We start from the raw sequence: 16,896 nt of genomic DNA on the forward strand, positions 1-16,896 counted from the left end.
CATGTGAGCACGGTCACTAAAGTGAGCTGCTGCACAGCGAATAGGGTTCTGTCTAAACACAGCCTGCCGTTCACTGCTGCGAACTCTGAGATGGGAAGGAGTGGCACCAGTTAAACCCAAAGTGAGAGGGTAGGGCAGAGAACCGTTGGCCTTGCACTTTATCCTTCTCAGCCGCTAGCGCTACGCCCTAAGTTGTCCGACCCTTCTTACTTCCATTAGCTGAGTTAGGATGGCGGATCCTTGCTGTAGCTGTAGCATATACTGTAGACTGCTTCCTTACAGGTTTGGCCTGGTTCAGGGGCCTAGCCTGAGTCTTGGCAGACTGCTGCGTCACCAGGGATCTCAGTCCCCAATGGCCAGCTTGTTGCCCCCTCCCAGCTGTGAGGCTGGGGCGAGATGCAGGAACCAACGGGCTGCCATGGGGCCCAGGTCTGTGTTGCAGGCAGAAGAGGGAGTGCCTTCCTCCCTTTCAGCGAGCTAGCCAAGTTAGCCTTGCAGTGAGGGATAACTAGCCGTAAGCTAACTACCAACTGAGACTGAATTTTTTACACAAAACAAAAACCTTCAGGTTAGTACTCAAACTCTGGACAGGGTCTGAAGACCTACAGTCTGCATTGAAATCCTTAACGGTTCACTTGTGAGCAGGTAAGCAGGAAAACAGGTATCGAGTCGATCTGAGGAGAACTAGAGAGTAATGCTCTTCGTGAGGAAGAGAAGCGAGAATAACGTCTCCAACAAATAATTGAAAGAGAACATATATTCAGCATGGGAGAGTGGGAAATGTGGGGAACCGTGTCTATATGTGTTTGAAAATGATTTAATCGCAGGTAAGACAATTAACTTGTTTAATTTAGTCCGTTTGTAACTGTACTCACGACTTGTAGCTGTATAGTCCGTTTGTTTGTGTTTTTGGTCTTGGGTAGCTTAATGTTCCCGTTGGTAGCTAGTTAGCACTCACTCACGTGGCTGCTAGCACCTTCATGAAAAGGGGCATGAGGGAAGCCCTATAATATTATGTTTTTCTAAGTTGTGAGATCGCCTGGGAGCAGGCAATGTTGAAAAGTAATCTTTAGACATGCTGTACTTTTCTTAAATGTAGTTTTGTAATTGAGTAAAACAAGCAGACAACTATATATATTTTTTGCTGTGAGCCAATGGGGTAACCTAGGTAACCACATGTTGTTTTCCCCACAGACGGGGACGGTCTAGAACCAACTGGGACTATAGGGAATGATATTTGCTTCGGAAGATATTGGAAATTCCACTCTCCTTTCAAAAAGGGGTTATAAAGGCTTCGTTAATCCTTAAAAGTTGTGCTTTGTTTAAAGTGTGATGATTATTATTATCATGATCACAGGGAAGGTAGAAGGGAGGAATGTTGATCCGAAATGGGGAAGTTGGGAGGTTCTCTGAGAGTTGCACCAAAGCTGAGTGGCCTCCCCCTCCAATTTCATGAGTGGGGACATGGTGGTAGGGAGACAGGAGTGGAGATCCTCTGGTTCTCCCACGTGAAGGACAAAGCCCTCTCTGCTGGGTGAGTGTGAGCAGCAAGTCCCTCTAGGGAACTCCCATGGCCCCCTGTTCTCATACCCACCCACCCAACAGCCATCAGTCCCCCTAACACACACACACACACACACACACACACACACACACACACACACACACACACACACACACACACACACACACACACACACACACACACACACACACACACACACACACACACTTTGCAGTAACCTTAAACAAGCTCCCAACTGAGCTCACATTAGACAGATGCGGGTAGCACAGTGTTGTGTGTGTGTGTGTGTTGAAGGCGATAGGGGCTTACTCTTGTTTGTTTTGTAAGTCCCCTCTACCCCCGCTCTTATCTTCCCACCCATGCCCCCTTACCCCTACCTTGGCACGCACGCCATCTGCAAGTATGTTAGACACACAGTGGAGCTTTCTGGAGCATTGCCGGAGATTCTCATCCCCTTTCTTCAGGGGGCTGCGCTTGGCGTTGGGAAAGCACGAGGACTTGGGAGCGTAGCCAAAGTGGCGCGCAAGCTGCAAGAAATCCAGCGTCCTGTCCTGGTTGGAAATCAAAGTGACCCAAAGATGTCGGATCTCCCCCCGGCTCACTTCAGGGTGCATGTCAAATCTGCAGGACGAAAAGAGGAGAATAGAGCGGGAGAGAAGGAACAACAGAGTGAGAAAGGGATGGAGAAAGAAGAGGGGAACAATTCCCACTACATATAGATGAATAACTACTATCTCACAGGGTTTAAGGGCCCCCTTTTTGCTTGACCCCCCCCCCCCCACCCCACTCCCCACTTCACCAATAACAATGCCAAAACTTGGCAGCCAACCCAGCACATAAGCAACAGTTTCCCATCAGAGAGCAAGCAGCTATCTTAGGCCTTGTTGGCATCGACCGGAGGCCAAAGAATGGGAAGCACTGTGAGAGAGCAGACATGAATGGGTCTGTAAAGAAATGTAAAAACAACAACAACGACAACATGTCTACACCGTTATACTGCCTGGCTCTCAGCTCCATGAGAATATGTTATTGATGAGTAAAGAAGCCCTTTGAAGAAAAACAGATTTAACCCAGATAATTTAACTATTTGTTATTCTATTTTTATACAGCCCATGTAGATGGATATACATATGTGAGATATAACATGTTTTCAAATGACAAAGCCTAAAACATATATATCAAAAAGCCCCAAAAACCTGAGTTGAGTGGAAAATATTACAGATAGCAGGAGTATCTCAGAAGGGAAAGCTTTAACTGGCTAGATGTGGGATATTAGCTGCGGACCTGCTGGATTCTGACTAAGTTGTTGTACTAAGACTCTGGAAGGGTGCGGTGAGGGTCCCCCCCTGCCAAGGGATGAAGGGTTTACCTTTTCGCAGTTGGCACAACCCACAATATGCTCACCCGCACTGAGAACCTCAATGCTACGAGATTATGCAAATCCATGGAGATGTTCTATTCAACACCCCTCTATTTAGGGCAGCCACTGGGATATTCCAGCCAAAAAATGAATAGACAGAATAAGGAGGGAAACAATATAAAGTAAAAAACAAGTGGGAAAGGGTCAAAAGAAGACTCCGATAAATGAACAATATTTTTTTTTTTTTTATGTTCCCCAAACTTTGTGTCCCCAGTCTCGTAGTCTTTGTCACTCTTCTTTGGTAGTGGGATTCTGAGAGACATGGAGCCCAATGCAGAACAGAGCATGACATGGGAACACCAAAACAGGCGTGCAGAAAATGGTTTGCCTGTGCTCTCAAGAAAAACAAAATCCCAGTAAATGCTTTGTTATTCATGGGAAAAAAAAGAGCAGGCTTGTTAACTCCCACAATTAAGGCATCATTTGCCAGGAGACAATGCTGCTTCTGATGGCCATTGTTTTTGTGGACAAAAGGTCTCCGAAGCGACCTTCAGATCACTGCTTATGACTGTGAGTATCGCGAGGGTGGCTTTGGTTATCATGTGGCGCCACAACAAGGGGCACTTGTGTCACGAGGAGAGACAGGGTTGTGTGACATCTGAGAAGTCCTAAAAATGAATCAGTTGATTTGACACGGTGGTAAGACAAAGAGGCAGTATGCATTCCATAACTCTGTGACACTATTGAGAAATACTCCCCGGAACTGGGGGCATATAATGCATTTTGAGTAATTTCCCAAGACATTGCCTGAAGAATAATATAATTCAGGGGTGAAAATGTTCAGATTAAAAGCATTTTTGTTATAGACTATAATATCATTATGTCTAAACACTAATCAATTATTCATATTTGGACTTATTTTTTTCCATCAAAAGAGCTTAGGTAAAAAATTATGAATTAAAACAAATTTTGAATGACATTTTCTGTGGAAATAAAGATGAAAATCATGTCTGTAAAATGGCAAATTACTACTTTAGATAACAAAACACAATATTTTCAGTTGCAGCAAAGTTGAGGGTCTAAATTAGTTCTGCAACTAAACACATTGTGTGGTTGATTCAGCTATTGTAGTTGCAAAGTCAAACTTCAATACCTACAGTAAGTTCACACAACATAACTTTTTAAAATTCAGCGTATAGTGAACAAACTGCCTTGGTTAGTATAGTATTACATGTCATCTCAACATGTTTTAGTCCAGCAAACTTAGACATTTAAACAGTTACATTTTTCTTTGTTTTACAGTGAATCAAAACAATATAAGCGATTAAGAGAAACATTTCACATTTTAGGAATGAACTTTGTGTGTGTGGCGAAGTGGTCTAAGGCAATGCAAGAGGCGTCACTACAGTCACTGGTTTGATTCCAGGCTATATCACATCCGGCTATGATTTAGAGTCCCATAGGGTGGCGCACAATTGGCCCAGCGACGTCCAGGTTTGGCTGGGGAAGGCCGTCATTGGAAATAAGAATTTGTTCTTTAACTGACTTGCCTAGTTAAAATAAGGTGGTGATCCTGACTGACCTGAGACAGGGAATTTTTACTAGGATTAAATGTCAGGAATTGTGATAAACTGAGTTTAAATGTATTTGGCTAAGGTGTATGTAAACTTCCGACTTCAACCTTATTTATGTACTTTGTATCCCTCATTTACACAAGTGTTCCCATTATTTTGGCAGTTACTTGTATAGTTTAGTTTAGAGCAGTGGTCACCAACCAGTCGATAATATGATCAACGTACAGTATATACTGTATGTGAATATACATGAACACATCATTTCAATTCACTGGTAAAGGGATGACGCCCTAAATATGACCGTAAAGACCCATGAATCACAACAATTTGTATTTATTTTGATTTATTTAACCTTTATTTAAGAATGTGAAATGTCAGAATAATAGTAGAGAATGATTAATTTCAGCATTTCTTTCTTTCATCGCATTCCCAGTGGGTCAGAAGTTTACATACACTCAATTAGTATTTGGTAGCATTGCCTTTAAATTGCTTAACTTGGGTTAAACATTTTGGCAAGCCTTCCACAAGCTTCCACAATAAGTCCTCCTGATAGAGCTGGTGTAACTGAGTCAAGTTTGTAGGCCTCCTTGCTCGCACACGCTATTTCAGTTCTGCCCACACATTTTCTACAGGATTGAGGTCAGGGCTTTGTGATGGCCACTCCAATACCTTGACTTTGTTGTCCTTAAGCCATTTTGCCACAACTTTGGAAGTATGCTTGGGGTCAATGTCCATTTGGAAGACCCAATTGCAACCAAGCTTTATTTTCCTGACTGATGTCTTGAGATGCTGCTTCAATATATCCACATAATTTTCCTTTCTCATGATGCCATTTATTTTGTGAAGTGCACCAGTCCCTCCTGCAGCAAAGCACCCCCACAACATGATGTTGCCACCAGCGTGCTTTACGGTTTGGATGGTGTTCTTCGGCTTGCAAGCCTCCCCCTTTTCCTCCAAACATAACGATGGTCATTATGGCCAAACAGTTCTATTTTTGTTCTATCAGACCAGAGAACATTTCTCAAAAAAGTGCTTTTTTCCCCTGGCTTTTTTTCTGGCGGTTTTGGAGCAGTGGCTTCATCCTTGCTGAGCGGCCTTTCAAGTTATGTCGATATAGGACTCGTTTTACTGTGGATATAGATACTTTTGTACCTGTTTCCTCCAGCATCTTCACAAGGTCCTTTGCTGTTGTTCTGGGATTGATTTGCACTTTTCGCACCAAAGTACGTTCATCTCTAGGAGACAGAATGTGCCTCCTTCCTGAGCGGTATGACGGTGTTTATACTTGCGTACTATTGTTTGTACAGATGAACGTGGTACCTTCAGGCATTTGGAAATTGCTCCCAAGGATGAACCAGACTTGTGGAGGTCTACCATTTTTTCTGAGGTCTTGGCTGATTTCTTTTGATTTTCCCATAATGTCAAGCAAAGAGGCACTGAGTTTGAAGGTAGGCCTTGGAATACATCCACAATTACACCTCCAATTGACTCAAACTATGTCAATTAGCCTATCAGAAGCTTCGAAAGCCATGACATAATTCTCTGGAATTTTCCAAGCTGTTAGAAGGCGCAGTCTACTTTAGTGTATGTAATCTTCTGACCCACTGGATTTGTGATACAGTGAATTATACGTGAAATAATCTGTCTGTAAACAATTGTTGGAAAAATTACTTGTCATGCTCAAAGTAGTTGTCCTAACCGACTTGTCAAAACTATAGTTTGTTAACAAGAAATTTGTGGAGTGGATGAAAAACGAGTTTTAATGACTCCAACCGAAATGTATGTAAATTTACGACTTCAACTGTATATATATATATATATATATATATATATGTATATGTATTTTTATTTTTATTTTATTTAACCTTTACTTAACTAGGCAAGTCAGTTAAGAACAAATTCTTATTTACAATGACGGCCTACCAAAAGGCAAAAGGCCTCCTGCTGGGACGGGGGCTGGGATTAAAGAAAATAAATTGTTAATTAAAAATATAGGCCAAAACACACATCACGACAAGAGAGACAACACAACACTACATAAAGAGAGACCTAAGACAACAACATAGCATGGCAGCAACACGTGAAAACACAGCATGGTAGCAACACAACATGACAACAACATGGTAGCAACACAATATGGCAGCAGGACAACATGGTAGCAGCACAAAACAGGGTACAAACATTCTTGGCCACAGACAACAGCACAAATGGCAAGAAGGTAGAGACAACAATACATCAACTGTCAGTAAGAGTGTCCATGATTGAGACGTTGAATGAAGACATTGAGATAAAACTGTCAAATTTCAGTGTTTGTTGCAGCTCGTTCCAGTTGCTAGCTGCAGCGAACTGAAAAGACAAGCGACCCAGGGATGTGTGTGCTTTGGGGACCTTTAACAGAATGTGACTGGCAGAATGGGTGTTGTATGTGGAGGATGAGGACTGCAGTAGATATCTCAGATGGGGGGGGGGGGGGTGAGGCCTAAGACGGTTTTATAAATAAACATCAACCAGTGGGTCTTGCAACGGGTATACAGAGATGACCAGTTAACAGAAGTGTATAGAGTGCAGTGATGTTTCCTATAAGGAGCATTGGTGGCAAATCGAATGGTAAAGAACATCTAGCCGCTCGAGAACAACCTTACCTGCCAATCTATAAATTACGCCTGTAATCTAGCATGGGTAGGATGTCCATCTGAATCAGGGTTAGTTTGGCAGCTGGGGTGAAAGAGGAATGATTACGACAAAGGAAACCAAGTCTTGATGTAACTTTAACCTGCAGCTTTGATATGTGCTGATAGAAGGACAGTGTACCGTCTAGCCATACTCCCAAGTACTTGTATGAGGTGACTACCTCAAGCTCTAAACCCTCAGAGGTAGTAATCACACCTGTGGGGAGATGGGAATTCTTCTTACCAAACCACAACCTTTGTTTTGGAGGTGTTCAGAACAAGGTTAAGGGCAGAGAAAGCTTGTTGGACACTAAGAAAGCTTTGTTGTAGAGTGTTTAACACAAAATCCTGGGAGGGGCCAGCTGAGTATAAGACTGTATCTTCTGCATATAAATGGATGAGAGAGCTTCCTACTGCCTGAGCTATGTTGTTGATGTAAATTGAGAAGTGCGGGGGGGCCTAGGATTGAGCCTTGGGGTACACCCTTGGTGACAGGCAGATGCTGAGACAGCAGATGTTCTGATTTTATACACTGCACTCTTTGAGAGAGGTAGTTAGCAAACCAGGCCAAAGACCCCTCAGAGACACCAATACTCCTTAGCCGGCCAAAAGAATGTCTACCATATCAAAAGCTTTGGCCAAGTCAATACAAATAGCAGCACAACATTGCTTAGAATCAAAGGCAATAGTGACATCATTGAGGGCCTTTAAGGTTGCAGTGACACATCCATATCCTGAGTGGAAACCAGATTGCATACCAGAGAGAATACTAGTTTTTCCAACACTTTTGATTAACAGGGCAAAATAGAAATAGGCCTATAACAGTTAGGATCAGCTTGATTTCCCCTTTAAATAATGGACAAACCGTGACTGCCTTCCAAGCAATGGGAACCTCCCCAGAGAGGAGAGACAGGTTTAAAAGGTCAGAGATAGGCTTGGCGATTATAGGGGCAGCAACCTTAAAGAAGAAAGGGTCTAAACCATCTGATCCAGATGGTTTTTTGGGGTCAAGTTTAAGGAGCTCCTTAATGCTTAGGATCACGTATAAAAATGCAAGGCAGGCCATTATTTTGGCTACCATGGCTATGCCCCCATGGGATGACAATGCCACTATCCACAAGGCACGAGTGGTCACTGAATGGTTTGATGAGCATGAAAATGATGTAAACCCTATGCCATGTCCATCTCAGTCACCAGGGCCCAGACTCACAAAATTCACAAAACCAGATTCACAAAACCTTCTTCTTTGGGTTCGGTGTCCCGCTAGCTTTCCACTACGACAACATCCGGTGAAATTGCAGAGCACGAAATTCAAAATACAAAATTCGTAATATTAAACATTCATGAAAATACAAGTGTCTTACATTGTTTAAAAGCTTAACTTCTTGTTAATCCAACCGCATTGTCAGATTTCAAAAGGCTTTACAGCGAAAGCATACCATGTGATTATCTGAGGACAGCGCCCCGCATACACCAGCATTTCAAACATTTTCCAAACCAGCAGAGGCGTCACAAAAATCAGAAATAGCGATAAAATAAATCACTTACCTTTGAAGATCTTCCTCTGGTTGCAATCCAAAGGGTCCCAGCTACACAACAAATGGTTGTTTTATTCGATAAAGTCCTTCTTTATATCCCCAAAAAGTCAGTTTAGTTGGTGCGTTTGATTCAGTAATCCACCCGTTCCACTCGTTCAACATGCAGACAAAGCAATCCCAAAAGTTACCGGTAAACTTCATCCAAACAAGTCAAACAAAATTTCTAATCAATCCTCAGGTACCCTAATACAGTATGTAAATAAACGATAAAATTTAAGACAGAATGTAGTGTGTTCAATACTGGAGATAAATAACAAAGTGCGCACCCTCATTCACGAGCGCCACAAGACTAGATTCCTAACGAGGGACACCTTACAAAAAATACAAATACTTGCTCATTTTTCAAAAAACAAGCCTGAAACCCTTTCGAAAGACTGTTGACATCTAGTGGAAGCCATAGGAACTGCAATCTGGGAGGAATTCCTTTGAATATCCCATAGACTAGCATTGAACTACCCTATGACCTCAACAACAACAAACATCCAGATGGATTCTCCTCGGGTTTTTGCCTGCCATATCAGTTCTGCTATACTCACAGACATTATTTTAACAGTTTTAGAAACTTCAGAGTGTTTTCTATCCAATACATATCCTAGTGTCTGGGCCTGAGTAACAGGCAGTTTACTTTGGGCACGTCAGTCATCCGAACTTCCGTATACTGCCCCGTAGCCCTTAGAGGCTAATAGAAGCAAAGTTGCTATTCCTCAAAAAGGTTATTGGACATTTTCTTGCGCTATTTCGCATGTTTCTCCTTAAGCATGAAGTTAAAAAGAAATGTAATTCTTGAAAATAAAGTACTTGGAAATGTCCTTAATTCCAAGATAGCTTAACACTTACCTTAAACTCAGGGCAGTTTAATGTTTAATTCATCTGAAAGTCATTTAAACCCAAGAACATGCTTTAGAAGAGTAATCTCAGTAAGAAATATGCTAACATGATTGCCATTGCTAGCTACATAGTTAGCTAAATGGTTGCTTAGCAACACACATCTTAAGAAGATTTGTAAGAAGATATTTGAGAAGTTCGGAAGAAAATCATTAAATCTTAAGATATTGTTGAGGAATTGCGCTAACGAACTATCTTATGAACTTCTTCTTATTTTTCTTAACAACCTTCTTAAGTTTTTGCGTAAGAAGTGTTTTGTGAATCTGGGCCCAGGTCATCAAAATCAAAGGCACTCCTTCGATATGAAGTTGTTTTTGACGAAAATGTATCAGTTTGTCACTTTCACGAGGTTGGAGTAATAACATGTTCAACTACCTAAAAGATTGGCTCGAATCTAGGTTGGACCTTTTACATTTTTAGAAAAATAACTACGGAATAATTTTTCACTTCTCTCATTGAGTTTAAGACAAGGGTTTAACAAATATAAAAATGTTATTTTCAAGAATCTACTTTCTTCATAACTTTTTCCTAAAGGAGAAACATAAGAAATAGTGCAAGAACACTTCCAATAACCTTTTTGAGGAATAGCAACTTTGCTTAATTTTCTTCTTAAGTCTATAGTTAAGGAAAAAATGGCAGTTAAGAAGAAATTTCTTCTTAAGAAGGTTTTGTGAATCTAGGCCCAGATCTCAATGCAATTGAACCCTTATGGGAGATTCTGGAGCGGTGCCTGAGACAGCGTTTTCCCACCACCATCAACAAAACACCAAATTATGGATTTTCTTGTGGAAGAATGGTGTTGCGTCCCTCCAATAGAGTTCCAGAATCTATTTCAAGGTGTGTTGAATCTGTTCTGGCAGCTCGTGGTAGCCCAACACCCTATTAGGATGTTTTATATTGGTGTTTCCTTTATTTTGCTAGTTACCTGTATATTGTTTTGTCACATAAACTGAAATTAGGCGAAAATGATAGAACTTTAGGAACCAGAAAATGGTGGCGCTATTTCTACATATAGTATTGCACCTTTAACTGTTGTATATGCTAAACATAATAAGATATGAGGAAATGTCAATATACCTGTGCCACACTCTGACCCCGTCCCCGTCCCAGAATCCTGCTCTCCTCATTCACGAGTTGCACATTCAGCCCCTCCTGCTCTCCGTTGGTACGCCCCAAATTTCCAGCAGGACTTGCCTCAAAAAGACTGGGAACTCTTCTCCTGGAATTCAATTAACAGAGAGATTATTTCAGTCTCAATTGCTCTGTTTTGTGATCTGGGAGATTTTGCTCACTTGAAAAGGTCGCTTCAAGAATGCCTTAAAGGACAGGAGAATGTAGCAGTGCAGTGAGCCTCTTAATAAAAGCAGGGGTTGCTTTGTGTCCAGGCCCTTAAACCTGCACATTTTCCACATATATGTTTCAGTGGCCCAACGACGCACATACACAAGGCGACAACACGAATCAGGGACTAAGACATGAAACGCTTTGAGGCAGCCTGAAAGGACGTGTGATGTGGTCAAACTTTTTGAGGGCACCTGACAAACTTGATATGCCAGTCAACCCTGTAAGGGAGCCAAAAGAAAGGGCAGACAAAAACCACTGGTCCTAATTTGCTCCCTGTCCGCTGGCAGGACTCCGGGGCCGGGCTGGTGTGTCCTCCCAGCCACCCCTGCCGCCCTGCCTTTTGTCTGGAGAAATGGCCCAGCCACTCCTCTGCCTTTGGCTCCTTTGGCTGAGGGCCGGGGCCAGTTTCAGGGCCAGTGTCAGGGAAGACTGTAGGTTTTTAAGGTCACGCGCCAGAGGTCACAATCAGGAGACCAATCTGGACAAAACTAATCAGGCGTAAAAAACAAAGCTGAAATTTGACAGGCTAGTTGGGTTGAGGACTTCATCACCAGTAACTGAATCAATAACCTCTGTGTGTGTGTGTGTGTGTGTGTGTGTGTGTGTGTGTGTGTGTGTGTGTGTGTGTGTGTGTGTGTGTGTGTGTGTGTGTGTGTGTGTGTGTGTGTGTGTGTGTGTGTGTGTGTGTGTGTGTGTGTGTGTGTGTGTGTGTGTGTGTGTGTGTGTGTGTGTGTGTGTGTGTGTGTGTGTGTGTGTGTGTGTGTGTGTGTGTGTGTGTGTGTGTGTGTGTGTGTGTGTGTGTGTGTGTGTGTGTGTGTGTGTGTGTGTGTGTGTGTGTGTGTGTGTGTGTGTGTGTGTGTGTGTGTGTGTGTGTGTGTGTGTGTGTGTGTGTGTGTGTGTGTGTGTGTGTGTGTGTGTGTGTGTGTGTGTGTGTGTGTGTGTGTGTGTGTGTGTGTGTGTGTGTGTGTGTGTGTGTACACAATCCCCAAGTCCAGAACAGAGTCCAGAACAGAGTATGGGAGGCGCACACTATTACATATAGCCATGACTACATGGAATTCTATTCAGCATCAAGTAATTCATGCAAGCAATAATATTAGATTTGAAAAACATGTCTTGTTTCTTTTCTTTAAAAAAAGATCCAATTAAAGAGCATTCTCTAGTGTAGCCCAGGATAGGGAGGAATGAGGGACTGAGGGAGAGGTGTGGAGAGTGTGAACAGAAGAGGCTGAGGGGGTTAGGTGACTTTATGGCCCCACTGCGGCCATCACAGTGGGGCATCCATGTCAGACACCAGGGCACCAACAATAGCACAACAGGACCGGGCAAGAACACAAGTCAGCTCAGAAACAGCGTTCGGCACGCATGCAGGCACGCATACACCCGGGTCTCCTGCTGCCACAATACTGTGATAGCCCGCTAAACTGAAGCCTAGACATTATCTTGGTAAGCCAACACAAGTCTTACCGCATCAGGTTACTCATCAAGTGAGTTTCTGAAGCATCTCTTTTACATACACACTCGCAAATGAACTTACGCACACACCAAACAATCTACTCAGTCATTTGCACATTTTTCAACATCTTTTGCACAATTAAACTACGCTCTGTGGTTGATCTGATCAATATGCAGAGGATCTCTCGCTCTCACTCTGTCTCTCTTTCTGTAAATCTGTGTTTGCTTTTCCTAGGGTATTTAAGAAGGCTTTTCATAAATTAGGACACACAGTCCACAAAACAAGAGTCTGCTTTCTGTCTACGTAACAGATAGTGTATATTTGTTGCGGTCAAAATAAACAAGGGCTTGAGAGCCCATTATTGGAGGACATCTGGGAGGGCAGTGCTGGGTTGGCATTGTTACTTGGTCCTTTCTGGCTCAGTTGGCAGAGCATGGTGCTGGTTACGCCAGAGTAGTGGATTCGATTCCTCCGACCACCCATACGTCAAATGTATACACGCTTGACTGTAAGTCGCTTTGGATAAAAGCATCTGCTAAATGGCATATACTTTTATTAGTAGCTAAACCTAGTAGCTAAGTAGTCTTCAGAAGCACTTATCAAGGGAGTGTGCTTTTTGGGACACAACCACTGTTGTACAACCCAGCCCAGCATGGGGTGACCATTTCCATGGCTCAGGAGCCATTGTGATGTCAGAGGCTGGGCCCTGGGGTATTATGTGGGGGTTAGGGGGTCAAGGGAGATGGCATCACAAGGAGCAGGGAAAAAACCCACTATGGCTACGACTGAAACACTCAGACAGCCCAGCCAACAATGATACCACGAGTACGACCAATAACTGTCACGCGGAGCAGGAACAGGTGAACCCAAGAGCAGACTCAGACAAGGAGACTGGGATGAGGTAGCCAAGGTATTTATTGAAACACAGGGGGAAGATGGGGTGCATGCCAGGGAAAGCTCGGGCGGGTTGCAGGAAGCCAGGTACGGAGGCTGAGGCTGGAGCGAGGGGAGTTGGGACTGGGTAAGCAGGTCCGTAGAGGAATCCAGGGACGCAGTGGAGTGGGGGGTTCAGGACAGAGTAGCAGGACTGACAAGACGTGGGACTGGAGACAGGGGCCAAAGTCAGAGCGGGCAGAACTGTAGAAGAGAGGAAAACAGTGTCAGGCAAGGGAAACAGGCAAAACACGAAAACAGGATCTAAGCAGGAACAAACGGCTAAAAACGCAAACTGACTGAGCAGAGGTTACGATCTGGCAGCATGGAAGTGGCAGGGCTGAGTATTTGTAGAGGTCTTGATTATGGAACAGGCTGCAGCTGGTGGGGATTTGCTCTGTCTCCAGCACACCAGTCTCCACCCACACAATCACACACACACACACACACACACACACACACACACACACACACACACACACACACACACACACACACACACACACACACACACACACACACACACACACACACACACACACACACACACACACACACACACACACACACACACAGAGAGAGAGAGAGGAAGAGCACAGGGGGAGTGGTGGCAGGTTAGGGAGACACTGGATGAGAAGTAAAGAAACACTCACGCATTTAAGTAAATCAATTGCATGGCCTTCTATTGCAGCAAAACCAGGTCCAACAATCTTCAAAGTGAAAAATATCATATTTTCCCTTTTTGAAAAATGGAAGATAGAAGATGTAGGAAGCTGCTTCTTACTGCTAGTAAAAAGGCTGCATTATGAGTGCTACTAGGAATCTTGGCTCCATATACTGTATGTACTAGTATACAGTGCATTCGGAACGTATTCAGACCCACTGACTTTTTATTTTATTTTATTTTTTAAACCCTCACCAATCCACACACAGTGCCCCACAATTACAAAGTGAAAAACATTTTTTTATAAATTTTAGGAAATGTATTCAAAATACAAAAAAGAAATACCTTATTTACGTAAGTATTCAGACCCTTTGCTATGAGACTCAAAATTGAGCTCAGGTGCATCCTGTTTCCATCGATCATCCTTGAAATGTTTCTACAACTTGATTGGAGTCCACCTGCGGTACATTCAATTGATTGGACATGATTTGGAAAGGCACACACCTGTCTATATAAGGTCCCACAGTTGACAGTGCATGCCAGAGCAAAAACTAAGCCATGAGGGCGAAGGAATTGTCCATAGAGCTCTGAGACAGGATTGTGTTGAGGCACAGATCTGGGGTAGGGTACCAACAATTTCTGAAGCACGAAGAACACAGTGGCCTCCATCATTCTTAAATGGAAGAAGTTTGGAACCACCAAGACTCTTCCTAGATCTGGCCACCTGGCCAAACTGAGCAATCGGGGGAGAATGGCCTTGGTCAGATAGGGGACCAGAACACTGTGGTCACTCTGACAGTGCTCCAGAGCTCTTCTGTGGAGATGGGAGAACCTTCCAGAAGGACAACCATCTCTGCAGCACTCTAACAATCAGGCCTTTATGACGGAGTGGCCAGACAGAAGCCACTCCTCAGTAAAAAGAACATGACAGCCCACTTGGAGTTTGCCAAAAGGCACCTAAAGGACTCTCAGACCATGAGAAACAAGATTCCCTGGTCTGATGAAACCAAGATTGAACTCTTTGGCTTGAATGCCAAGTGCACGTCTGAAGGAAACTTGGAACCATCCCTAAGGTGAAGCATGGTGGTGGCAGCATCATGCTGTGGGGATGTTTTTCAGTGGCAGGGACTGGGAGACTAGTCAGGATTGAGGGAAAGATGAACAGAGCAAAGTACAGAGAGATCCTTGATGAAAACCTGCTCCAGAGCGCTCAGGACCTCAGACTGGGGCGAAGGTTCACCTTCCAACAGGACAACGACCCTAAGCACACAGCCAAGACAATGCTGAAGTGGCTTAGGGACAAGTCTCTGAATTTCCTCAAGTAGCCCAGCAAGAGCCCGAACTTGAACCCAATCGAACATCTCTGGAGAGACCTGAAAATAGCTTTGCAGCAGCTCTCCCCATCCAACCTGACAGAGATTGAAAGAATCAGCAGAGAAGAATGGGAGAAACTCCCCAAATACAGATGTGCCAGCTTGTAGCGTCATACCCAAGAAGTCTCGAGCCTGTAATCGCTGTCAAAGGCGCTTCAACAGAGTACTGAGTAAAGGGTCTGAATACTTACGGAAATGTAATATTTCTGTTTTTAATTTTGAATAAATGTGCTAAAAAAATGTAAAACCTGTTTTTGTTTTGTCATTATGGGGTGTGTCGATTGATGAGGGAAAAAATCTATTTAATCAATTTTAGAATAAGGCTGTAACATACATGTGGAAAAGTGAATACTTTCCGAATGCACTGTATATACAGATACATATACAGTATGTTTACAAACCTGAAAGAAATTACATGAAAACAGCTCAAAACTGAGAATCTGAAATTCTTGCTGCTCCCTATGCACTGTGGTAAATAACATTGAATTGAAAAACAGAGTGAGAGAGAGATAAAGAGAATTCTCCATCATTTGCCAAGACATGACACCCAGAGATGACTTGATGAATAGTCCTCTTATTCCCTTTCTCTATCCCATCCCAGGGTAAAAGAGGAGAGATGGAGGGATAAAAAGAGCTTAACTAGATGCACATTTTACATTGAAAACTGTATTGTTCGACTCCTAATCTGGCCCACCATCTGAGAGGAGGGCTGTGCATGTCGGAGAAGGGAGGCCTGAATGGGAGGACGAGAGCCAGGAGCGCTGGGACAGGGGACTGGGGGGTGAAGGGGAGTAACTGGGGGGAGGGTGACTAGGCTTTGGATTTACAGAGGGGATCAGGGTGGGTGGAAGTTCAGAATGGATGTTTCTATTTCTCCAAAAAGGGGGGACCTTTGTATTTGACTGTTGTTTGTATCTGTCTTTCAGGGGGCCTGATCCCCGCCAGGACGTACTGGGAGATGCCCTGTGTGTGTGTGTGTGTGTGTGTGTGTGTGTGTGTGTGTGTGTGTGTGTGTGTGTGTGTGTGTGTGTGTGTGTGTGTGTGTGTGTGTGTGTGTGTGTGTGTGTGTGTGTGTGTGTGTGTGTGTGTGTGTGTGTGTGTGTGAATTTAATTTAATTTTTTATTTTGTTATTTTTTTTGTATTATCTGTGATCATTTTGTTTGTCTTGTTTAGTTTCTTAATCATTGTACCTAAACTGTATGTGTAAACATGTATACGCAGGGCCCAGCTGTAAAAGAAACATTGGTCTCAATCTGTGTTCCTTGTTGAAATAAAGGTATAATAATAATAAAACGTGTGTGAGAGAGAGAGAGAGAGAGAGAGAGAGACGGGATATACCCCTCTCCTTCCCTACAGCTGCAGGCTCAGAGGATTAGGCGTCATCCACAAGGCAACATTACAACAAGTAGCCTTTGAACAAAAGTCATGGATACTATTAATGAGATGGTAATCCTTAATGGAGCTACCTCCCAGTAGTGATTATACTGACATGGGAAGAATGTCCGAATGTCCTG

The 16,896-nt window shown here is 43.3% G+C and overlaps 1 pseudogene; it reads right to left on the reverse strand.

Moving 5' to 3' along the window:
* Nucleotides 1–342: 342 nt before the first annotated feature.
* LOC129841072 (uncharacterized) overlaps nucleotides 343–16,896 on the reverse strand; it is a 42,856-nt pseudogene continuing 26,302 nt past the window's right edge.

The sequence above is a fragment of the Salvelinus fontinalis genome, chromosome 42 (assembly GCF_029448725.1).
Source record: "Salvelinus fontinalis isolate EN_2023a chromosome 42, ASM2944872v1, whole genome shotgun sequence".
Classification (NCBI taxonomy): domain Eukaryota; kingdom Metazoa; phylum Chordata; class Actinopteri; order Salmoniformes; family Salmonidae; genus Salvelinus; species Salvelinus fontinalis.